The following is a 26,196-nucleotide window of genomic DNA, read 5'->3' as shown; positions in this document are numbered from 1 at the left end:
GGTCTAGGATGGATGGTTGGTTATACCCGTATGCAGGTAGGGGAGCGGTTCTCTTCACTGTCAGGTGGCCAGGCTTCCGGGAGCTCGAGACTCTTCAACAAAATGTTTTGTCTGACTCTCCTTGGTAGGGGAGAACTGATGAGAACTTGAACTGGGGACAACATCCAAAGCAGCAGCAGAAATAACGAAAACAACAGCAACAACAATACAAGCAATGCAATTGTGCAAAAACATCATCAATAACCAGAGGAGTTCCAGCAAATTATTGCTGAGGGTAAGATATATACATTGCCTATAGAAAGTATTTATTAGGGTTGAATATTTTCCAGGTATTGTTTTATTATGTTCCCTCCTGGGAATAAATCCCATTTCTCCCGGGTAACCCACTATTTCCCGCAAAAACCTGAAGTGGGATTCTTAAGCATATACAGCATATATACTAAACAAAAATATAAATGCAACATGTAAAGTGTTAGTCCCATGTTTCATGAGCTCAAATTAAAGATCCCAGAAATGTTCCTTAAGCACAAAAAGCTTATTTCTTTCAAATGTTTGTGCACAAATTTGTTAGTGTTGTTAGTGAGAATTTATCATTTGCCAAGACAATCCATCAACCGGATAGGTGTGGCATATCAAGAAGCTGATTAAACAGCATGACACACAGGTGCACCTTGTGCTGGGGACAATAAAAAGGCCACTCTAAAATGTGCAGTTTTGTCACACAATATAATGCCACAGATGTCTCAAGTTTTGATGGAGCATTCAATTGGCATGCTGACTGCAGGAATGTCCACCAGAGCTGTTGCACGAGAATTGAATGTTCATTTCTATACCATAAGCCACCTCCAACGTCGTTTTAGAGAATTTGGCAGTGCGTCCAACCAGCCTCACAACAGCAGACCCACGTGTCAGCACACCAGCCCAGGACCTTCACATCCGGCTTATTCACCTGGTCTCATCTGAGACCAGCCACTCGGACAGCTGATAAAACTGTGTTTGCACAACCGAAGAATTTCTGCACAAACTGTCAGAAACTGTCTCAGGGAAGCTCATCTGCATGCTCGTCATCCTCACTAGGGGTCTGGACCTGACTGCAATTTGGCGTCGTAACCGACTTCAGTGGGCAAATGCTCACCTTCGATTGCCACTGGCACGCTGGAGAAGTGTGCTCTTCACAGATGAATCCCGGTTTAAACTGTACTGGTCAGATGGCAGACAGCATGTATGGTGTCATGTTTGGGTGATCAGTTTGCTGATGTGCCACATGGTGCCACATGGTGGTGGTTGGGTTATTGTATTGGCAGGCAGAAGCTACGGACAACGAACACAATTACATTTTATCGATGGCAATTTGAAAGTACAGAGATACCATGAAGAGATCCTGAGGCCCATTGTAGTGCCATTCATCCGCCGCCATCACCTCATGTTTCAGCATGATCATGCACGGCCCCATGTCGCAAGGATCTGTACACAATTCCTGGAAGCGGAAAATGTCCCAGTTCTTCCATGGCCTGCATACTCACTAGACATGTCATCCATTGAGCATATTTGGGATGCTCTGGATTGACGTGTACGACAGTGTGTTCAAGCAACTATCCAGCAACTTTGCACAGCCATTGAAGAGGAGTGGGACAACATTCCACAGGCCACAACCAACAGCCTGATCAACTCTATGCGAAGGAGATGCGTTGCGCTGCATGAGGCAAATTATGGTCACACCAGATACTGACTGATTTCCTGAAACTCGCTCTTACCTTTTTTAAGGTATCTGTGACCAACAAATGCATATCTGTATTTCCAGCAGTGTAGGCTCCTCAGAGGAGGAAGGGGAGGAGCATCCTCCCCAGTGAATTTAATAAAAAAGTGAAACATTAAAAAAGTTTTCCATTTTATATACAACTATACTAAATATATTCTATCGTCCAATATGCTGTAATAGAAATATGGCCATGCTCATAAAAAAATATATACAAATCCTTCCTCGTCTTAAATGGCACTGATCGCCACTGACTCCCAGTCATGTGAAATTCATTGATTAGGAACTAATGAATTCATTTCAATTGACTAATTTCCTTATATGAACTGTAATTCAGTAAAATTGTTTAAATTGTTGCATATTGTGTTTATATTTTTGTTCAGTGTATGAGTGTACCTTCATGAGTGCTTTTTCTCGTTTCAAGTGTTGACATCGTTTTCATCTAGGCCCATCGCTATCTCCGCTGTATAGTTTAGTGTGTGACAGTGAGTCTGATTGAAAGGCAGAGTGAAGAAACCCAGTGAGAGGATAGACACAGACACCTGGGAGAGAACAATATTAAACAGAGACTACTGAATGATCAGTGCTGTTTCTCTTCTTTCTCAGAAACACAAAACCCTCTGTTCCTTTCCAAGCATGTAAAAGAGCTTTGAGAATATAGAGCTTTGAGAAGAGACAAAAGTTTGAACAAAACCACAGGCAAATGTTTTTTTACCTTTAGCGTGTACATCCCTCAGTAGAGTAGGAACACTATGGTGTTAAAAAGGCTGTTTCATTGCCAGCGCCTCAGACAGTGTAACAGGACAGGGGTGAGATGTTCATTCTACCACTGGAGGGCTGGAACATAAGGAGACAGACAGGCAGGGCTGGGATGTGTTAACCCACAGGGGAGGGAGTCAGGCAGCCAGACACCACAGAGGAAGGGTCTAGGATGGATGGTTGGTTATACCCGTATGCAGGTAGGGGAGCGGTTCTCTTCACTGTCAGGTGGCCAGGCTTCCGGGAGCTCGAGACTCTTCAACAAAATGTTTTGTCTGACTCTCCTTGGTAGGGGAGAACTGATGAGAACTTGAACTGGGGACAACATCCAAAGCAGCAGCAGAAATAACGAAAACAACAGCAACAACAATACAAGCAATGCAATTGTGCAAAAACATCATCAATAACCAGAGGAGTTCCAGCAAATTATTGCTGAGGGTAAGATATATACATTGCCTATAGAAAGTATTTATTAGGGTTGAATATTTTCCAGGTATTGTTTTATTATGTTCCCTCCTGGGAATAAATCCCATTTCTCCCGGGTAACCCACTATTTCCCGCAAAAACCTGAAGTGGGATTCTTAAGCATATACAGCATATATACTAAACAAAAATATAAATGCAACATGTAAAGTGTTAGTCCCATGTTTCATGAGCTCAAATTAAAGATCCCAGAAATGTTCCTTAAGCACAAAAAGCTTATTTCTTTCAAATGTTTGTGCACAAATTTGTTAGTGTTGTTAGTGAGAATTTATCATTTGCCAAGACAATCCATCAACCGGATAGGTGTGGCATATCAAGAAGCTGATTAAACAGCATGACACACAGGTGCACCTTGTGCTGGGGACAATAAAAAGGCCACTCTAAAATGTGCAGTTTTGTCACACAATATAATGCCACAGATGTCTCAAGTTTTGATGGAGCATTCAATTGGCATGCTGACTGCAGGAATGTCCACCAGAGCTGTTGCACGAGAATTGAATGTTCATTTCTATACCATAAGCCACCTCCAACGTCGTTTTAGAGAATTTGGCAGTGCGTCCAACCAGCCTCACAACAGCAGACCCACGTGTCAGCACACCAGCCCAGGACCTTCACATCCGGCTTATTCACCTGGTCTCATCTGAGACCAGCCACTCGGACAGCTGATAAAACTGTGTTTGCACAACCGAAGAATTTCTGCACAAACTGTCAGAAACTGTCTCAGGGAAGCTCATCTGCATGCTCGTCATCCTCACTAGGGGTCTGGACCTGACTGCAATTTGGCGTCGTAACCGACTTCAGTGGGCAAATGCTCACCTTCGATTGCCACTGGCACGCTGGAGAAGTGTGCTCTTCACAGATGAATCCCGGTTTAAACTGTACTGGTCAGATGGCAGACAGCATGTATGGTGTCATGTTTGGGTGATCAGTTTGCTGATGTGCCACATGGTGCCACATGGTGGTGGTTGGGTTATTGTATTGGCAGGCAGAAGCTACGGACAACGAACACAATTACATTTTATCGATGGCAATTTGAAAGTACAGAGATACCATGAAGAGATCCTGAGGCCCATTGTAGTGCCATTCATCCGCCGCCATCACCTCATGTTTCAGCATGATCATGCACGGCCCCATGTCGCAAGGATCTGTACACAATTCCTGGAAGCGGAAAATGTCCCAGTTCTTCCATGGCCTGCATACTCACTAGACATGTCATCCATTGAGCATATTTGGGATGCTCTGGATTGACGTGTACGACAGTGTGTTCAAGCAACTATCCAGCAACTTTGCACAGCCATTGAAGAGGAGTGGGACAACATTCCACAGGCCACAACCAACAGCCTGATCAACTCTATGCGAAGGAGATGCGTTGCGCTGCATGAGGCAAATTATGGTCACACCAGATACTGACTGATTTCCTGAAACTCGCTCTTACCTTTTTTAAGGTATCTGTGACCAACAAATGCATATCTGTATTTCCAGCAGTGTAGGCTCCTCAGAGGAGGAAGGGGAGGAGCATCCTCCCCAGTGAATTTAATAAAAAAGTGAAACATTAAAAAAGTTTTCCATTTTATATACAACTATACTAAATATATTCTATCGTCCAATATGCTGTAATAGAAATATGGCCATGCTCATAAAAAAATATATACAAATCCTTCCTCGTCTTAAATGGCACTGATCGCCACTGACTCCGTCATGTGAAATTCATTGATTAGGAACTAATGAATTCATTTCAATTGACTAATTTCCTTATATGAACTGTAATTCAGTAAAATTGTTTAAATTGTTGCATATTGTGTTTATATTTTTGTTCAGTGTAGTATATTAACCTGACTATCCACAATAATCAAATATGGTGTGTATGTAACCATGCTCACTGACTGAAGGCATTTCAGCTTTTCATCTTTTATTAATTTGTAAAAATGTCTAAAAAAAGTAATTCTACTTTGACATTATGGTGTGTAGGCCAGTGACCCAAAATCTAAAAAGAATCAATTTCAAATGCAGGCTGTAGCACAACAAAATGTGGAAAAAGTTGAGGGGTGTGAATTAGAGTCTGGAGGTATCCAGATTTTCATATCTTCATGCCGCCCTTCTCTTACACCGGGATTTACAGTATTACACATGGGGACACCAAAAAATCCCATTGGGTGTCTATTACCAGAATGCTAACAAAATTAGCACATGTAATAGCTACAGGGAGGTGACCAAGAACCCGATGGTCACTCTGACTGAGCTCCAGAGTTCCTCTGTGGAGATGGGAGAACCTTCCAAAAGGACAACCATCTCTGCAGCACGCCACCAATCATGCCTTTATGGTAGAGTGGCAAGACAGAAGCCACTCCTCAGTAAAAGGCACGACAGCCTGCTTGGAGTTTGCCAAAAGGCATCTTAAAGACTCTCACACCATGAGAAACAAGATTATCTCGTCTGAGGAAACCAGGATTGAGGTCTTTGGCCTGAATGCCAAGCGTCACCTCTGGAGGAAACCTGGCACCATCCCTATGGTGAAGGATGGTGATGTTTTTCAGCGGCAGGGACTGGGAGACTAGTTAGGATCGATGGAAAGACGAACAGAGCAAAGTACTGAGAGATTCTTGAAGAAAACCTGCTCCAGAGCGCTCAGGACTTCAGACAGGCAAATGTTCACCTTCCGACAGGACAACGACCCTAAGCACACAGCCAAGACAATGCAGGAGTGGCTTCGGGACAAGTCTCCGAATGTCCTTGAGTTTACCAGCCAGAGCCCGAACTTGAACCTGATTGAACATCTCTGGAGAGACCTGAAAATAGCTGTGCAGAAACGCTCTCCATCCAACCTGACAGAGCTTGAGAGGATCTGCAGAGAAGAATGGAAGAAACTCCCCAAATATAGGTGTGCCAAGCTTGTATCGTCATACCCAAGACTTGAGGCTGTAATCGCTACCAAAAAGGTGCTTCAAAGTACTGTCAGAAGGCTGTCTTTTGATAGAATGCCTGTTCGTGAATTCTCATCCGACTGCAACAGAAGCACAATATTTGTTTGACGCTGAGCATAAATTACAATAAGAAGCATTTTGCGTTTTAGTAATTATTTCCTGCTTAAAAAATGAAGAATTCTGTGTTAGGGCGACCCCTAAGTTTAACTTGCTAGCTATCTAAGTAAGTGGCTGAATTAATAAGGTCATGGGGCATCAAATTGTGTTAGCTTTCTGCCGTGTTTGAGAAGTCAAAGCCCTTTGGTTGAGTTTTCTGTAAAGCTGCCACTGCAGCTTTTTTTCCTTGTGTTTTTTCCTCTCCGTTCTGGGCCTGTCTGCTCCTCCCCTATCTTCTCCGAGCAGAGCAGGCAGGCCCGTTGCCCTATCGACGCCGACTCCACATAGACACGGTGTGTACACAGTACTGGTCTTCCTTCAGACAAGCATGCGTCAAAACTTTGTTAATTTACACAATGTCTCTCGTTCACATTCACTTGTAAATGTCCAAACTCACCAAAAATGACATTGGGTAACTCCTACCTATAGGAGCACTTATATTATATATATATATATATATATATATATACAGTGTATTCGAAAAGTATTCAGACCGCTTGACATTTCCACATTTTCTTACGTTACAGCCTTATTCTAAAATGGATTGCATTGACGAGGAAAAACTATCTACACACAATACCCCATAATGACAAAGCAAAAACAGGTTTTTAGGAAATAAATATTACATTTGCATAAGTATTCATACCCTTTACTCAGATTTTTTTTTGTATTTTTTAAATTTAACTAGGCAAGTCAGTTAAGAACAAATTCTTATTTACAATGACGGCCTACACCGCCCAAACCCGGACGATGCTGGGCCAATTGTGCGCCGCCCTATGGGACTCCCAATCATGGCCGGATGTGATGCAGCCTGGAATCGAACCAAGGACTGCAGTGACGCCACGTGCACTGAGATGCAGCTCCTTAGACCGCCTCGCTACTCGGGAGCCCTGATGTGCAGCTACTTTTATCCGTGTAGCCAGCCTACTTTTCTCCAGTAAAATGCAAGATTAACTTTATGCAAAACATTAAAAGAATGTAACCAGCTACATTTCCTATGAAAAACATTAGAAATATGATGGCGATTCATAGTTTTTAGCAAAAAAGACCTTGCTTTTTCATTGTGCGCTCATTTACTTGTGTGCCTGCCAGCCAAATAGTTGTTGCACTTCTGTTGTCATCTGATGACAACGAAGCTATTTTCTGCCGAATGTATGTGTGCAGTAATGTATTGTCTGTAACTACAAATATTAAAACGTATTGAAAACGTATTTTTTTTTATTATTATACGGTATTGACAGTATTGAAAAACTATCCCGTGGCTATTTCCAAATACCCCAGTATACCGCCCAAGTCTAGTCTGAATACTTTCTGAAGGCACTGTACTTAACCAAAGGAAAGGGGGATACCTAGTCAGTTGTACAACTGAATGCATTCAACTGAAATGTGTCTTCCGCATTTAACCCAACCCCTCTGAATCAGAGAGGTGCGGAAGGCTGCCTTAACTAACATCCACGTCTTCAGCGCCCGGGGAACAGTGTGTTAACTGCCTTGCTCAGGGGCAGAAGGACAACGGGTTTGGGCGGTAAATCTCGGTAACCTGGTTCCCCCAATTCAACCCATTTATCACATTGTTGCCTTACAGACAGAGCTTTCAATGCATTAATGATTGTATTTTTCACTGGTCTAAACAACCTACTCTACAATTTCTAAGTGAAAGAAATATTGTGTGAATTAGTCATTTATTTTGCTTACATTCAGCAGAATAGTTAACTTTCTTTACTAAAATGAATAAACATGCCAAGCCTAACTTGTGTGTCATTTGTTTAGGCTATGCACAGTGCGGTGTTGATCTGTGCTGTCCAATAGGGCAGGGCAGATGTTCTAGTCCAGAGAGAGGGATTGAGGGAGAGAGATACGGGTTCCCGGGAATTGGTTACACTAAACAATGGCAAGCAGGCTCCAGAGCAACCTTGGCAACCTTGATTTTTCCCCCCTCTCTACAAAATCTTGCTTACGTCATGTGCTCTGAAAACAGAGGGGGTTCCTAGACTGGTATTTGAGCCTGCCTGTATGTGTGTGTGTGGGGGGGGGGGGTAGAGAAAAGGAGACAGTGGGGAAGTAGGGAGAGAGAAAGATAAGAGGTTGAGTATTGGCAGGGTTGACAGAGGAGCATTTCTGTTTTACCTCGTAATTCCTGATCACAGGTTTACAGAAGGTGTCTCTGCATGAAATGCTCACAATTATTTAGAGTGGCTATCCTTGGACACTGAAGTTTAGGTTTTCATTGCAATGACTAATAGTGCTTCATAGTTTTGCCCTTTACAGTGGGGTCTGCCCTCAGCAGCCAAACACACAAGACCTCCTCTGTAGCTGCCACTGACGTCAGCCGTCACCTAGCAACAGCCTTTTGGTGTAAAAGCGGCAGTTGCTAACACTGTTTTCAATTGAGAGAGAGGGACAAGGAGCAAACGTTTCATCAGAACAGTGAACAGTTCAGTTCCCATCTTGAATTTGACAGACAGGATTATTGGTGCTATTCAGTCACAAATAAGCAGTGGTGTAAAGTACTTAAGTAAAAATACTTCAAAGCATTACTAAAGTAGTTTTTTCTGGTATCTGTACTTTACAATTTAAAAAAACTAACTTCACTATATTCCTACAGAAAATAATGTACTTTATACTCCATACATTTTCCCTGACACACAAAAGTACTTGTTACATTTTGAATGCTTAGCAGGAAAGGAAAATGATCTAATTCACACACTTATCAAGAGAACACGTGGTCATCCCTACTGTCTCTGATCTGACAGACTCACCAAACCCAAATGCATAATTTGTAAATGATGTCTGAGTGTTGGTGTGCCCCTGGCTATCTGTACATTTTTGAAAATAGAAAATGGTGGTGTCTGCTTTGCTTAATATAAGGAATTTTAAATGATTTATACTTTTACTTTTGATACTTAAGTATGTATTATCAATTACATTTACATTTGATACCTAAGTATATTTAGAACCAAATACTTTTACTCAAGTAGTATTTTACTGGGTGACTAACTTTTACTTGAGTAACTCTCTATTAAGGTATCTATACTTTTACTCAAGTATCACAATTGGGTACTTTTTCCACCACTGCAAATAAGCTGTAATTGCCAAAACAGCTAAACAGCAATAAGGCTTGTATAGAGGTGAGTGTTGTAAATACCCCCTGGCTATCCGTAAATTTAAAAATCAAGAAAATGGTGCCGTCTAGTTAGCTTAATATAAGGATTTTAAAAATTATTTATACTTTTACTTTTGATACTTAAATATATTTTAGCAAATATATTTACTTTCGATACTTAAGAATATTTAAAACCAAATACTTTTAGACTTTTACTCAAGTAGTATTTTACTGGGTGACTTTCACTTTTACTTGAGTCATTTTCTATTAAGGTATCTAAACTTTTACTCAAGTATGACAATTGAGTACTTTTTCCACCACTGCAAACACAAAGTAACCATCCTCGCAGTCCCATTCCGCCAACATTCTCACCAACCCTCTACGAGCCAACTAACTCAACCGCGATCTTTCACTTACGTCACTAGATCCTCGATCTCTGATCTCACCTAACCACCCCTCCTCCCAACCCCGTTATGGTCTCCCCTGCTCTCCCTCCCTCCTATCTTACCCAGCCACTGGGCTAAACAAACAGCGTCTTCTTTTTTTCCCAAAGGACGCATGCAAGGTTCAACAACCTCCTTGTCGACTTAAAAGCTACTAGGCCACCTTAAATGTTTGAACTGTTGGGAACCTTATGGTGCAATAATCCTTTCCAGATGAGCCACGCAGAAAATCCCTGCTCCTCTTGAAACAAATGAGAGGTGCTGAGTATATGGCTAATACAGTTCCAACATTCTGCCCCTGGGTTGAGCAGAGTAGGCTTTCTCTCCCTGTGATCAGTGGAGGTGTCCACAGTCTCAACACAGGCCCAGAGAGAGAAGCCTCTTAACTCTCAAATAAAACCATTAAATACTACTACTCATCACTGACCGACCACTCGGGAACTTTATGCACCGTTCCATGTGCTTCGACCACATACAGCGCACACATACGGTCAGATAAGAGAAGAACGTCACATCAGGGCTAATTAGAAGAGCATTTAATGCAAACTTTCTCTGCCTCGTCATCTCACTTTTATAATAAACACCACTCTTCAGGTCACTTTCAAATTATATACATTCAGTAAAAAAATACAACATATGAAATAAGATAATAAACTTTATTATCTTTGAAAACAATTGAAAAAAAGAAACATTACAAAATATAGGTAAAAAGCATAACATATTTCCTAGCGTTGTTTGGAGCACAATTCCTTCCGTTCGCTGTTAGCAACAGCCATTGGACTAAGCCCTGGTAGACCTATCTTGAAAACTAAAGAGCTGCAAGCTAATTGCTGGTGATCATGACGCAAACCGTTTCCAAGGTAACCCAAGTTTTGGAGTACCCGCTCCAGCATTTCCTCATCTGTTTGCACTCACACCAGCAGGCTGACAATGCAGTCGCTGCATCCTGTTTCACTCTGCAGTCAGCCAAACACATAGAGCACCTCGCTCGGCTGACTCCCTCGCTGCTGCTGTTAACCCTTTAATTCAACAAGTCCTGATGTCTGCTGCCAAGTAGAAAATTAACACCAAACCACTGACAGAGAACATTGAATAATAAAAAAAGATAACATTCAATTTAACTATCAAATAAATAATAGTTGCTAGAATACCTGATAGCTGTGTATGTTTTATCTACCTAAGATATAATGAGGAGTTTTGTCTTAATTTGAGCTGAAATACAACAAGATAATAACAACATTAGACTAATAAAAATATTTTTGTATTAAAACATGACTGATAATTTTGGGGTATTTTCTGAATATTTTTCAAGTATTATTAATCTAATAGTGAAAAAATAAAACAAAGACGGCAACGATAGCTGGGCTGCACCCTATGTATCTGTAAATTGAAGTAACAATGCTAACTACATTTTGGATTTAACTGCCAAGCTCACACACAGAGATCTGAATAATCTGGTTAAGAGTCACACTGAACAGATATACAGTATGTGTCAAGAACTGTGAATATTGGATAGATCTGTTCACTCATAGCCGCTGGAAGAGATGTGCTACCTTTATTACCTATCCATTACCTATCTAGTTCAAATATGATTAATGCAACAATAATATAAATGTTACATTTCAAAGGGTAAAATCTGTTCCTTTTACTATGTATTGCTTTATATGTTTTGCATAAGTCAGTAATGTATATTTCAAAATTGACTATAGGAAGCTTTGAGGACTTGTGTCTGGCAGGCCTATGTATGTCTACTGCCCTTATTGGAGAGGCCCTGCCTGCTGTGTGTGTGTGTGTGTGTGTGTGTGTGTGTGTGTGTGTGTGTGTGTGTGTGTGTGTGTGTGTGTGTGTGTGGCAGCAGCAGCGTCCTGACCATGTGTGATGTGCAAAGGCCTGAGTGGTGTCGTAGCCTTAATTTAAGGTCTAATTTGATTACCGCTCATGCGTTAACTTGTGCAAGGCAGGAGGAGTGACTCACTTCCTTAGTCCAAAATTTTACATCAGTAAAAAAAACAAAAAAACATTTACTTATCCAAAAAAAGATCATGCTACTGCTACATTGAGAAAACCATGTTACATTGTTATCAAGCAAATGTTAGGCTACAATATTTGTCTTTGTGGATCTGTTCACAATATGTCTTAATAGTACTGACAGTGAAAAGTTAAAAGGTGTATTTGGTATTATAGAAAATCTAATTCAACACCATAAGCAAAATAGATAGATAGAGATAGACTAAATAAATTGGATGGACCACAGACAACAACAAGTAGGTCTATATATTTTTTCCTCAGTCAAGAATCACAGAATTGCTAGAAATTATCAAAAGAATGACTGAAGATATGGTGTAGCCTTATTTTAATATTTAATCAAACTACTATGTTCCACATTCCAGAAACATGCACGCAAATTACATATTCTCTTACTATATAGAAAAACATTAACTGTCTCAAAATATACAGTACTTAAGATATTACACCCATCATCTGTCTAATCAAAGCACTAATTTGTTAAATTCACTCAAGCAATTTTACAATCAGTTTAGGCTAAATATTATGACCATCAATTACCAACACTTTATCTCTATTCAATTAATGTTCATCTTCATAAAAATATTTACAAAAAAACAACAAAACAGAATTCAATGTGAGAAAAAAATAAGAAATCGCCTTGGTTTCTCAAGAATATTACATGTCAAAAATAAATGATAAATTATACATTTTATTTGACAAATTTAAACAGTCCTACATACAGCGTTTAATAGTATCTGCATTTTCCTCCGTGCATTCTCTCCCCTTCTCATCACAGCTAGAGGCAGTCACTAAATTCTACAGGGCGATTAGTAAAACTTGGCTTCTTTTTTTTTGCAGTCACACTCGTACGTCACTGGGTAGTGACGTCAATGTTATATCATTCCACATGGCTTTACAGCAAGAGAACGTGACAGCTGAGAGGCGCTCTGCTTTTCCACCGCCTTGCTCTACCTCCCTCCCTCCCTCCCTCCTTCCCACTCTCTCCCTTCCCCTCTCTCTATCGCTCTCTCTATGCAGCCTGCTGCACTGTCCTCATGTGTATAGTTAAGAGTTAGTTAAGAGCATTATTTACGCCTGCCTGGCTCCCAAAACAGCCAGGATCACTAACACCACACAAACAGGGGTCCATCTATGGTTCACCCTCGCCTGACCAGATTTAAACCACCCTTTCCTCTCTCCAAATGGCAAACGAACATCGCAATATCCTGTTCTTACAAAATATTTTTGAATGTTACATTGAAACGCCAACCTTCATACGACATAGTCAAACTTAATCACACAATGTTCCACTCATACTATGCTCTTTTAAATAATGGTTTAAATAATGGTGGTTAATTAGATTATTATACAAACAGTAATTTTGACATCTGGCCCTGAATTGCAGAGAGGACCTGGTCAACACATGACTTGTACTCAAAGTAGGATGTGGAAAACAGAAGGATGTTGACAGCATAATTACGGGTCTGTCCATCAGAGCTATAAATGACTCTGTAATGACTCAAAGCGGAACATCATAAGTTAACAGTTTTTGTTATATATTATATATTACAGGAGATTGTAGAGATCATATTTGGAATATCTTACTATAAGACATAACAAATCCATAGTGCAGGGATGGGGATCATCAACTAGATTCAGCCTCGAGCAAATGGTCAGGGGGGCGGAACATAATTACAAATCATTTGTAGACTGCAAATTGACCGCAAGAAGCCCAAACAGATATACAGTAATATTTGACTAAAACATAATAATTTCAACCCTTGCTTGTGTAACAGTATAACTTTAGACCGTCCCCTCGCCCCGACACAGGCGCGAACCAGGGACCCTCTGCACACATCAACAACAGTCAGCCACGAAGCGTCGTTACCCATCGCTCCACAAAAGCCGCGGCCCTTGCAGAGCAAGGGGAACCACTACTTCTAGGTTTCAGAGCAAGTGACGTAACTGATTGAAACGCTATTAGCGCATACCCGCTAACTAGCTAGCCATTTCACATCCGTTACACTTGTAGATATACAGTACTCAAAAGTTTGGACACACCTACTCATTCAAGAGTTTCTTTATTTTTTTATATTTTCTACATTGTAGAATAATAGTGAAGACATCAAAACTATGAAATAACACATTTGAAATCGTGTAGTAACCAAAAAAGTGTTAAACTAAATATATTTTGTATTTGAGTCTTCAAAGTAGCCACTCTTTGCCTTGAAGACAGCTTTGCATTCTCTCAACCAGCATCATGAGGTAGTCACCTGGAATGCTTTTCAAACAATCTTGAAGGAGTTCCCACATGTGCTGAGCACTTGTTGGCTGCTTTTCCTTCACTCTGCGGTCCAACTCATCCCAAACCATCTCAATTGGGTTGAGGTCAGGTGATTGTGGAGGCCAGGTCATCTGATGCAGCACATCACTCTCCTTCTTGGTCAAATAGCCCTTACACAGCCTGGAGGTGTGTTTCGGGTCATTGTCCTGTTGAAAAACAAATGATAGCCCGACTAAGCACAAACCAGGTGGGATGGGGTATCGCTGCAGAATGCTGTGGTAGCCATGCTGGTTAAGTGTGCCTTGAATTCTAAATAAATCACAGACAGTGTCACCAACAAAACACCCCCACACCTCCTCCTCCATCCATCACGGTGGGAACCACACATGCGGAGATAATCTGTTCACCTACTTTGCGTCTCACAAAGACACGGCAGTTGGAACCAAAAATCGCAAATTTGGACTCATCAGACCAAAGGACAGATTTCCATTGCTCGTGTTTCTTGGCCCAAGCAAGTCTTCTTATTGGTGTCCTTTAGTAGTGGTTTCTTTGCAGCAATCCGACCATGAAGGCCTAATTCTTGCAGTCTCCTCTGAAAAGTTGATGTTAAGACGTGTCTGTTACTTGAACTCTGTGAGGTGCAATCTGAGGTGCTGTTAATTGCCGATTTATGAGACTAGTATCTCTAATGAATTTATCCTCTGCAGCAGAGGTAACTCTGGGTCTTCCTTTCCTGTGGCGGTCCTCATACGAGCCAGTTTCATCATAGCGCTTGATTGTTTTTGCGACTGCACTTGAAAAAACGTTCAAAGTTCTTGAAATTATCCGGATTGACTGACCTTCATGTCTTAAAGTAATGATGGACTGTCGTTTCTCTTTGCTTATTTGAGCTGTTCTTGCCATAATATTGACTTGGTCTTTTACCAAATAGGGCTATCTTCTGTATACCAACCCTATCTTGTCACAACACAACTGATTGGCTCAAACGGATTAAGAACGAAAGAAATTCCACAAATTAACTTAACAAGGCACACCTGTTAATTGAAATGCATTCCAGGTGACTACCTCATGAAGCTGGTTGAGAGAATGCCAAGAGTGTGTAAAGCTGTCATTAGGGCTCTCGAGTGGCGCAGTGGTCTAAGGCACTACATCTCAGTGCTAGAGGTGTCACTACAGACCCTAGTTCGATTTCAGGCTGAATCACAACCGGCCGTGATTGGGAGTCCCCATAGGGTAGCACACAATTGGCCCAGCATCGCCCGGGTTTGACCGGGGTAGGCTGTCATTGTAAATAAGAATTTGTTCTTAACGGACTTGCCTTGTTAAATAAAGATTAAATACATTGTTTTATATAAAAGGCAACGGGTGGCTACTTTGAAGAATCTCAAATATAACATATTTTTATATTTGTTTAACCCTTTTTCGGTTACTACATGATTCCATATGTGTTATTTCATAGTTTTGATGTCTTCACTATTATCTCTATTGTGTGGGAATACTTTTCCAAATAAACATTTGCTGGTGTTTTTACAGTCTTTTATGTCCAACCATTAAAAAAGATGAGGTACCTTGCCATAGAGCATGATTTAGGTGAGATGTTATTATTTTTATTAAATTGTGCCTGTCATTTCTTTAAATGCAGTTACTTCTATTCTTAAAATGTAGCTGGCGGACATTGTGGGACAGGGGCAGAGAGAAAGCAGACTCAAATGGCCTGACAGGGAGAGGGGTGTCAAGAGTAAGATAGCATGCAGAATAAAGAGTAGTGCTTTATAAGAGGGTCTTATGAGACAGACACTGTAGGCGGGTCACATCCAGGCAAGGGGCCTGGGCTTCCTCAGTCAGAGGCCAGCGTTAACACTCCACCCCTCATTCCTCCATCTTTTACTACGGACCAGATGAGGATGAAGAAAAAGAGTGCAACAGCATTGCAATACATCTGAGGGTTACACACTTATACCAACGACTGACATTTTAATAATGAGACAATTTATCAATTATTAAGGTCAAGATTATTTTTTAAAGTGTATTTCTAGAATTTAATCTTTGACAAACTGACAGCTAGCGGAGAGTGGAAAGGAGGATGATCGGTTCAGATATCAATATGAGTACTAAATTCTTCAATACCAACTAAGACTTTTTAATATCAGGTCGGCCCAGATTGTCTATATTAGCACATCCCTACTATAGCTAGACTGTTTGGGGGTTGTTTTCAGGATTTTAATTGGTGTGGAAAAGACTTCCCGTGGATTTCTGAAATAAATTATTTTGGAAAAGGAACACATTGAGGACATTTGTGGGAAATCCTGTGACTTGATGACTTTGCCTATCCATAACCATTCTTGGGGGCGAATTTATTCACTTTGTTCCGCTGAGGCTTCATTTTTAATAATATGAACACCTTCGCTGAAACAAAAACACAAATCCCTCCCATCCTGCTCCATGAATTATGAATCAGTAGTCTCGCCATCACTTCATTAATACATTATGTTCACAGTGAGATCTCTAAAATGGCACCAGCAGCATTCGTGTTGCGTAGGGCTTTCTCTCCCAGTCCGCCTGACACATTGAAGGATCTCACCTACAACAGACAGATGTGTTCATGCCACACTGAGGTCGTCAGCATACAGCTGCACTAAAGGACATACCGACTGGTAGGTCACATGAACACAGGGCCACGGCTTATTGTTTTGAAAACTTGGCGACCAGTTTTCTAGCAAACACAAAAGGCTATTTTTACACTTTCAGAGCCATGTAAATCAGACTATGGAAAGCAGCATAGGAATTAGAGGTCGACCGATTAATCGGCATGGCCGAACAATTAGGGCCGATTTCAAGTTAACAAATCGGTAATCTTCAATTTTGGACGCCGATTATGGCCGATTACATTGCAATCCACGAGGAGACTGCGTGGCAGGCTGACCACCTGTTACACGAGTGCAGCAAGGAGCCAAGGTAAGTTTAATGCTAGCTAGCAGCTTATCTTATAAAAAACAATCAATCTTAACATAATCACTAGGTAACTACACATGGTTGAGGATTTTACTAGTTTAACTAGCTTGTCCTGCATTGCCTGTTAATTTATCATCGGATCACAGCCTACTTCGCCAAACGGGTGATGATTTAACAAGCGCATTCGTGAAAAAAGCACAATCGTTGCACCAATGAACCTAATCATCAACATCAATGCCTTTCTTAAAATCAATACATAGGTATATATTTTTAAACCTGCATATTTAGTTAAAAGAAATTCATGTTAGCAGGCGATATTAACTAGGGAAATTGTGTCGCCTCTCTTGCGTTCAGTGCAAGCAGAGTCAGGGTATAGGCAGCAGTTTGGGCTGCCTGGCTCGTTGCGAACTCGTTTGCCAGAATTGTACATAATTATGAATAACATTGAAGGTTGTGCAATGTAACAGCAATATTTAGACTTAGGGTTGCCACCTGTTCGATAAAATTCTGAACGGTTTCGTATTTCACTGAAGGAATAAATGTTTTGTTTTCAAAATGATCGTTTCCGGATTTGACCATATTAATGACCTAAGGCTCGTATTTCTGTGTGTTTATTATGTTATAATTAAGTCTATGATTTGATATTTGATAGAGCAGTCTGACTGAGCGGTGGTAGGCAGCAGCAGGCTCGTAAGCATTCATTCAACCAGCACTTTCCTGCGTTTGCCAGCAGCTCTTCGCAATGCTTCAAGCACAGCGCTGTTTATGACTTCAAGCCTATAAACTCCCGAGATTAGGCTGGCAATACTATAGTTGCCTATAAGAACATCCAATAGTTAAAGGTATATAAAATACAAATGGTATAGAGAGAAATAGTCCTATAATAACTACAACCTAAAACTTCACTAGGGTAGGGGGCAGCATTCGGAATTTTGGATGAAATGCATGCCCAAATTAAACTGCCTGCTTCTCGGGCCCAGAAGATATGATATGCATATAACTGATAGATTTGGATAGAAAACACTCTAAAGTTTCCAAAACTGTTAAAATTGTGAGTATAACAGAACTGATTTGGCAGGCGAAAACCTAAGAAAAATCCATTCAGGAAGTAGTTTTTTGGGGGGTTTTGTAGTTTTCTATTCAATGCCATTACAGTATCCATTGACTTAGAACTCACATTGCAGATTCTATGCCTTCCACTAGATGTCAACAGTCTTTAGAAATTGTTTCAGGCTTGTATTCTGAAAAATTAAGAAGTAAGAGCAGTCTGAATGAGTGGACCCTAAAGTGTCACAGAGCTTTTTCATGCGCGCGACCGAGAGAGTGCGTTTCTTGTTTACCTTTTAAATTGACGATGTTATTGTTCGGTTGAAATATTATTGATTATTTAGGCTAAAAACAACCTGAGGTTTTAATATAAACATCGTTTGACATGTTTCTTTGAACTTTACGGATACAATTTGGATTTTTTTGTCTTCCTGTTTTGACTGCGTTTGAGCCTGTGGATTACTGAAGAAAACGCGAACAAAACTGAAGTTTTTGGATATAAAGAGACTTTATCGAACAAAAGGAACATTTATTGAGTAAATGAATGTCTGCTGAGTGCAACCATATGAAGATCATCAAAGTTAAGGGATTAATTTTATCTCTATTTCTGACATGTGTAACTGTTCTACTTGGCTGGCTACTGTTTGTAATGATTTGTCTAGTGGGCTATGTTCTCAAATAATCGTAAGGTATACTTTCGCCATAAAGCATTTTTTCAATCTGACACGTGGTTGGATTCACAAGAAGTTAATCTTTAAACCTATGTAAAATATGTTTTGTTTTCTGAATTTTTATAATGAGTATTTCTGTATTTGAATTTGGCACCCAGCAGTTTCACTGGCTGTCGAAGAGGTGGGACACTACCGTCTCACGTGCCCAAGAGAGGTTAACTGGGAATATTGAAGACTCGTGTTAAAAGGAACCACCAGATTTCATATGTTCTGAGCAAGGAACTTAAACGTTAGCTTTTTTACATGGCATATATTGCACTTTTACTTTCTTCTCCAACACTGTGTTTTTGCATTATTTAAAACAAATTGAACATGTTTCATTATTTATTTGAGACTAAATTGATTTTATTTATGTATTATATTAAGTTAAAATAAAAGTGTTCCTTCAGTATTATTGTAATTGGCATTATTACAAATATATATATATAAAAAAATATATATAAAAAATATATATAATTTAAAAAATATATATATATTTAATTTAAAAAAAAATAATAATAATAATATTAATCAGTATCGGATTTTTTTGGTCCTCCAATAGTCGGTATTGGCGTTGAAAAATCATAATCGGTCGATCTCTGATAGGAAACCTGCTCCATTCATTGACAGGTTTTTGTAACGTGTTCTAAACCTTGCTGTGTTAATGTCGGTCAGAAAAAATTCAACAACTGCTGAACTGAAAAGTTCCTGTTTGAGATGGAGAAAGACCAGATGTTCTACCTACAATAGTAAAGTATGTGATGAGAATATATATTTTTTGTTTGTTTCCAAAGCTAAAGTACATGAGAATATATAGATTTTTTTGTTTCCAAAGCTATAATATTCCCAATCAATGGTTCAAATCAGAGCTAAAGAGAGTACAAATAAAGAACTTTAAACATCTAAGAATCAATTTGGAGAGGCAATAGGACTGAATGAGCAGTAGGGAGGTGACTGAGGGCGTTGTTGGAGCCCATGCAGCCATGTCCTTTTCAGAGAGCAAAAGCAGTCATGCGCTGAGAAGCCAAACACCTGCGATAACAGGCCCTCAGCAAGCGTCAACGCCAGCCCACCACACCGACCTGCTTGCCTCCAGCTGCACAATGCCAAACCCAGACAAACTTCCTCATGAGCTCAAGATAAACCGATAAAGCCACAACTGCCCATAGACTCACACCAGGAGAGACAGAACATACAGCTCAGTTACTTTGTGTGTAAGTGTGTATGTATAGGACACAAGTTCTTTAAGTCACTCATTAACCTTGGATCACTTTCTCTTTAAATACGTTATATTTGTCCTCATATCTAGCCTACCAATATGCCACAAAGTGTAGTGATGTGACACAGGATGTCAGTACACTACACAGGATGTCCAACCTGCCCCTTTGCAGGAATGACACACGTCAAACAATAGACAAAAAAAAAATCAGATTTTGTCATGATAGTCCAAACACCACCCAAAAAAAGAGAAACGGTCTGCTAACAAATCATGTATTTCTTTTCCCCAAAAGACATGCAATGACTTTGGTTTATGCCTAGACGAAGTGACTGTTTTTCATTTGTGTGAACTCTTTAGGAAGTGTGGGGCCAACATGTCTGTTTCCATGAAAACATTGCTACAAATGTAGGACTGTTTTATTCTGTGAGAAATGTAACCTATACAGGTAAAAGCACTGTATGGTCTTTCTACCGTTCTCATGTGTGCAGTATTTTACCATTATTCTATCACTGAAAAAAAGAACATGATAACAACAGTGTAATACTGCAGGAATAATACTAGCCTATATAATACTGCTATCCATCTTACTACAGAAATCAAGCATTTAATACAATTACAAGTTCAAAACCTGACTCACTGTGTGAACTCAATTGTTCTATTGACTGCTCCTATAGTATAATATGGAATACTGGCACATTATACTATAGGAGCATGGGACCATGCATTGAAAATGTGTTTGTCAATCTCCTGTTTTCTTTGACCAAAATTGCATTTCAGGTAGAGAAGGTTCCATCACTGGGGCCAGGAATGTACACCTGTTTTACTGTAGGCCCTTGTTCACAGTTTCAGGTTAGGTTTTGCTTTCTTTTGAGTTTGAATTATTAGTTTGCGTTGCACAATGTCAAACAGATGATGCAAAAGATGTCAAACAGATATCAAGCAGCACTAGACGCACCTTCTGGTCCATGCCACTGTAGTTGGGTTTAAAGACGTAGAAGGCTGCGCTGATGACGAGCACAGATCCATTAGAAAGTGGGAAGGAAGGCTGTGACTCACAGGCAGGGGCCAGGGAGAGGTCCTGTTAGCTGGGATTATCAGGTGGAGAAGCCATGAGTCCAGAAATGACGTGAGACCGTGCATCAATGAGATATTCCCACAAAACTGCAACGACCAATTATCACTATAGTTGGCTAGTCCATCAGTTTAGGAACCACAACGGGGTCTGTTGGCTACCAACTGGCTAAAACACCTCAAAAGTGCAAGCGTAATGTATGATGACTAAGTTTCCAAAGAGAATCAGGAAGTGCAGGAGAGGCTGAGGTGTTGCAGTGTGCTAGCTAGGTCAAATAGATCACAGGACAGAGTGTGGCGTCTTTATCTCAACCAAGTAAGACGCTCATTGGCTTAATGTCGCTCTCCATACACAACACATGCACAGCCATTTGCTAGTCAGCAAAGAATACAGATTCAATGTACCTTCCTCAGTAACATCCCCTGAAAGTATGACAATTGTACTATTTATATGAGGGAGGGTACTATTACAAGATAATGAGCTACATTATCTGTCCGAAATACAACGCAAGCAAAGATGCCCAAAGTTACTTTTTAAATAGTTTGGAATAGGCCCACTGCTGATGGTAATGACGTGTGCAAAGCACTTTTACACTGTTTACCTGAACTCTTCATAAATGATCACTACCTTCCCACAGACATTGTAAAAAGAAGGCTACTGCGACTGCATGTATTATGGTCTAGGCCTATTTGCGCTCTGCGAGGATTGTTTTGCAGACAGATGATGTCACCCTTAAAGTCAAACTGCAATACATTTCAAAGAATGTCAAGTAATCTTGAAAACAACACAATAAATATGATAACACACTGATGATTATGTAATGATTTGATCTGATTTGAAATGTAAGACGTTTGTCCAACTGTGTGTCCAACACTTAAGAGCCAAACTAGCCTACATCTGGACTTCTTTTGCCTGACTGTTTTGGCTGTACTATTCATTGTTTTTTAGCATGAACTATCAAGCTGAAATCCAAACTTCAGTATCTTTAAGAAAAACATAACTGATGTGCCAATGTAAACCAAACTTAAAAAATGTACGGTATCAGAGTCCAAAATAAGAAATACTGTATCACTGCTTATGGCCCATCACTGATCATCCATCACTGATCATCCATCACTGATCATCCATCACTGATCATCCATCACTGATCATCCATCACTGGGACACTAAGTCTTACGCTCAGAACGTCTAACCTAATACCAGAGGTTTCAGAATACATGACACAAAGTGAGGTGATAGACATGCAAATGAGATGTAAAACTTTCTCTTCTCTGCATTATGGTCCTACTTAGTCATGCCTTTGTTGACCTATACAATTCATAATGAAGTAGACCTATATCATAGCTATTTGAACTGTATTAGTAGGTGTACAAAGGAGTGTCGAGCACAGTATGAAGGCTTACATACAAAAATAGCATGGTGTAACTTTGTGTTCCACATTTAAAAAACAGCATAGTGAAATGTAGCGGCAGGGCTCTACAGTGCGACCATTTTACTTGCAAATGCGCCTAAATATTTTGCTGTGCAACCTTGAATTTTAATTTGGGAGCACCTGTGCACCCCCCAACCTAAAATAAATAATAATCATCACCCAGATGATAATTGTTGCAATGATTACTTCACTATACCACAGCCCCCCAAGTGCCGTGGAGAATACACTGAGCTCAGATTCATGACCGTCATGCTTGCACAATTACTACAAAGAACCTGGCTTGTTACCTCAAATATTTTTCATTGTGCTCCTAAATTTCTTTGTGTGCTCCTACATTTTTCAACTTAGACGCACACATGCTCCTTGTAATAAAAGTCAGCGGAATGAGCAGAATGGGATAGTGTTCCATAACAAGGCCTACATACAGTTGAAGTCGGAAGTTTACATACACTTAGGTTGGAGTCATTAAAACTCGTTTTTCAACCACTCCACAAATGTCTTTTTAACAAACTATAGTTTTGGCAAGTCGGTTAGGACAACTACTTTGTACATGACACAAGTAATTTTTCCAACAATTGTTTACAGACAGATTATTTCACTTATAATTCACTGTATCACAATTCCAGTGGGTGAGAAGTATACATACACTAAGTTGACTGTGCCTTTAAACAGCTTGGAAAATTCCAGAAAATGATGTCATGGCTTTAGAAGCTTCTGATAGGCTAATTGACATCATTTGAGTCAATTGGAGGTGTAACTGTGGCTGTATTTCAAGGCTGTGTTGTGGGGGTGCTTTGCTGCAGGAGGGACTGGTGCACTTCACAAAATAGATGACTTCATAAGAAAGGAAAATTATGTGGATATATTGCAGCAACATCTCAAGACATCAGTCAGGAAGTTAAAGCTTGGTTGCAAATGGGTCTTCCAAATGGACAATGACCCCAAGCATACTTCCAAAGTTGTGGCAAAATGGCTTAAGGTCAACAAAAGTCAAGGTATTGGAGTGGCCATCACAAAGCCCTGACCTCAATCCCATAAAACATGTTATGGGCAGAACTGAAAAAGCATGTGCGAGCAAGGAGGCCTACAAACCTGACTCAGTTACACCAGCTCTGTCAAGAGGAATGGGCCAAAATTCACCCATTTTTTTGTGGGAAGCTTGTGGAAGGCTACCTGAAACGTTTGACCCAAGTTAAACAATTTAAAGGCAATGCTACCAAATAGTAATTGAGTGTATGTAAAACGTCTGACCCACTGGGAATGTGATGAAAGAAATAAAAGCTGAACTAAAATCATTCTCTCTACTATTATTCTGGCATTTCACATTCTTAAAATAAAGTGGTGATCCTAACTGACCTAAGACAGGGCATTTTTACTAGGATTAAATGTCAGGAAATGTGAAAAACTGAGTTTAAATGTATTTAGCTACATTGTATGTAAACTTCCGACTTCAACTGTAGTTATCATGTGAGAGTTCCAGCAAGAGACAGGCCTATTAAAACAGAGTTGTCTTTCAAAGACTTTAAATTACTTTGATTTCAGCTGCAAATGGTCTCATATCAAAAGGTGTTGATACGCGTCTGGCAGCTAACACTGAACTTTTGTTGTGTGGAAACTAGAAACAATTAACAAACAAGGCCTAAATGCATCACTGTCTGGCAACAAATGGATGTAATGCAGAACAGGACACACAGCATACCATCATGTCAATATCAACAGAGCTTCAGGACAAAAGCAAGGATCGCGTCTAAACTTTGTATGCAAACCCAAATGTGGTTGACCACTGATCGTATATGGTGGTGTTGTTCATTTGGAAATATTAATTTGTGGAAAACGGTATTATATAAAATTGTGTATTTTTCCACATTGTGTCTTGCAACATTGACAATCTCTTTTAAGGTCAAAATATTTTTTTATTTTTTTTCAAGTGACATGAGTTAGTCCTTTCCACATTCCACACAGCATTTGTCATAAGCATCATGTGCTGACCCCCCAAAAATATAAATTATTTTACTATATATTTTCTGATGAATCAATGACCAACAAATCATGTAATGTCATGATATGAGGCGCCATTTAATGTGTGACCAAATAAATCCAGTAATCTATGCATGTGTGGATGACAATTATGATCTATGGTTAGTATTACGTTTGAGTTCGTCCTTTCAGTTCCAAACTAACTGTGTCCGCTAAGACCATATTTGAGCTAGGCTTAATTACTATTAGTCTACACTACATCATGACAAAGTGTCACATACAGGACTTGACTGTGGACACTGAACCTGACGTGCACATCATCACACTCTTAACGTCCTTGCCTGCGATATTAAAATATGGTCCTTCAGCTAGGACAGTAGCACGTTTTGGGTAATGTCCTCTCTTAAGTCAATACAATTGGACAACAGGCAGTGACATCTTTATTTCACTGATCAATACTGGTCTACACCAATGCCCCTCACTGCCTGACAACATTAACGCTAGACCAGACCTGTATGGTAGTATCCAGACTTGAGTCTGCAATCTATTCCTGACAACATCTACTGCAGGACAATGAGTCAAATGAACAAACAACAAATTCAGTGTTGTGTTGTATGAGTGAAGTGTGCTATTACAACACCGTAATAAAACATCCTTTATGCAGCTTATGCGTCTTATCTTCTCATAATAATCTTCATCTTTAAGGTAGTCCAGTTTACAACAAAAGGCTATTGCTGAAACAATATTTGGCAGGTCACTTTTATAAAACGTCACAGGTTCATAGACAGAATCAGAGGCAAAACTAAATTCGGATAAATCTAACTGATAATGAACAATATGATAGGCTAATCTAATATGGTCAGAGGGCAGGGCACATACTAAAATGTCAGCTGAACATATTGCCCTCGTTGGATTTGAAAACTCTTACTGTTAATGTGTGACATTACGCCTAAATATTTCACAAATAAACTAGAATCAGCTACCATCACTGATAATAAAATGAAGGCAGACTGCAATCCATAAAGTTTCTACACACAAATAGCCTGTTATTATACATCTTTAAATGAATTACATTCCTTTAGGGTTTTAAAATATGGAACATCATTTGATGTTAAAGCCTGATGTCTATTTACTGTCAGAGTGGATGGCCCTGTCCTTCCAAAAACAGCTTCTTTCTGATACACGATTGGTTCTTGAGCTGAGATATTGAAAATGTAAGCAAGCTAGCAATATTTCACATCCCTGAATGTTACGATTGGGCCTGCGTAAGAAAGTAATAAGCTATTTCATCAAGTTGTCTTTCTTCATAAAATCAAGGGGTATTTTTTTTAAATAAATTGTAGCCTATAACATTTTACAGACACAACCTTTAAAAAGGACTTGCCTTGCTCAGCTGGGTCACAGTGATATTGTTTGTTTACAATCAACTGTAAGTGTGAACAGGATGTTTGACTATTGGGGGTCTTAGATGAATATCTTCCATCTTGAACTATTGGGGAATGAATATCTTCCATGGTCACAATACATTGCCTGGAATACAGTGAGTGTTGAAGCCAAATAAATACACTTGATGTTACTCACACTTTCCATTGCAGTGGCCTCACACCAGGGTATCCAATCTACAGTGAAATAATAACCTTATAAAGCACTTCAGATATTAGTGAATATGTAGCACTAACCACTTATTTTCTATGCCTATATGAAAATTATGCCTGTGAGTGAATTACTAAATAATGATCATTGCATTGATTACTCTACCATAAGTGATCACGCTTTAACTTGGACTTAACTTGTTTGACAGGTTTTCCTGTCATCAACACAACACTCAACAAACAAGAATAGAATAGGATGTCTGAATAAAAGTCACTTAGGTAA

The 26,196-nt window shown here is 39.8% G+C and overlaps 1 protein-coding gene across 3 annotated transcripts in view; it reads right to left on the bottom strand.

The window, feature by feature from the left end:
- LOC120024897 (cGMP-inhibited 3',5'-cyclic phosphodiesterase B-like) overlaps positions 1 to 26,196 on the bottom strand; it is an 86,449-nt gene that overhangs the window by 58,836 nt on the left and 1,417 nt on the right. The window lies entirely within an intron of this gene.

Source organism: Salvelinus namaycush, chromosome 30 (assembly GCF_016432855.1).
Source record: "Salvelinus namaycush isolate Seneca chromosome 30, SaNama_1.0, whole genome shotgun sequence".
Classification (NCBI taxonomy): Eukaryota; Metazoa; Chordata; class Actinopteri; order Salmoniformes; family Salmonidae; genus Salvelinus; species Salvelinus namaycush.
Note: the sequence above shows the minus strand (reverse complement) of the source record. Positions and strands in the feature narration are given on the sequence as shown.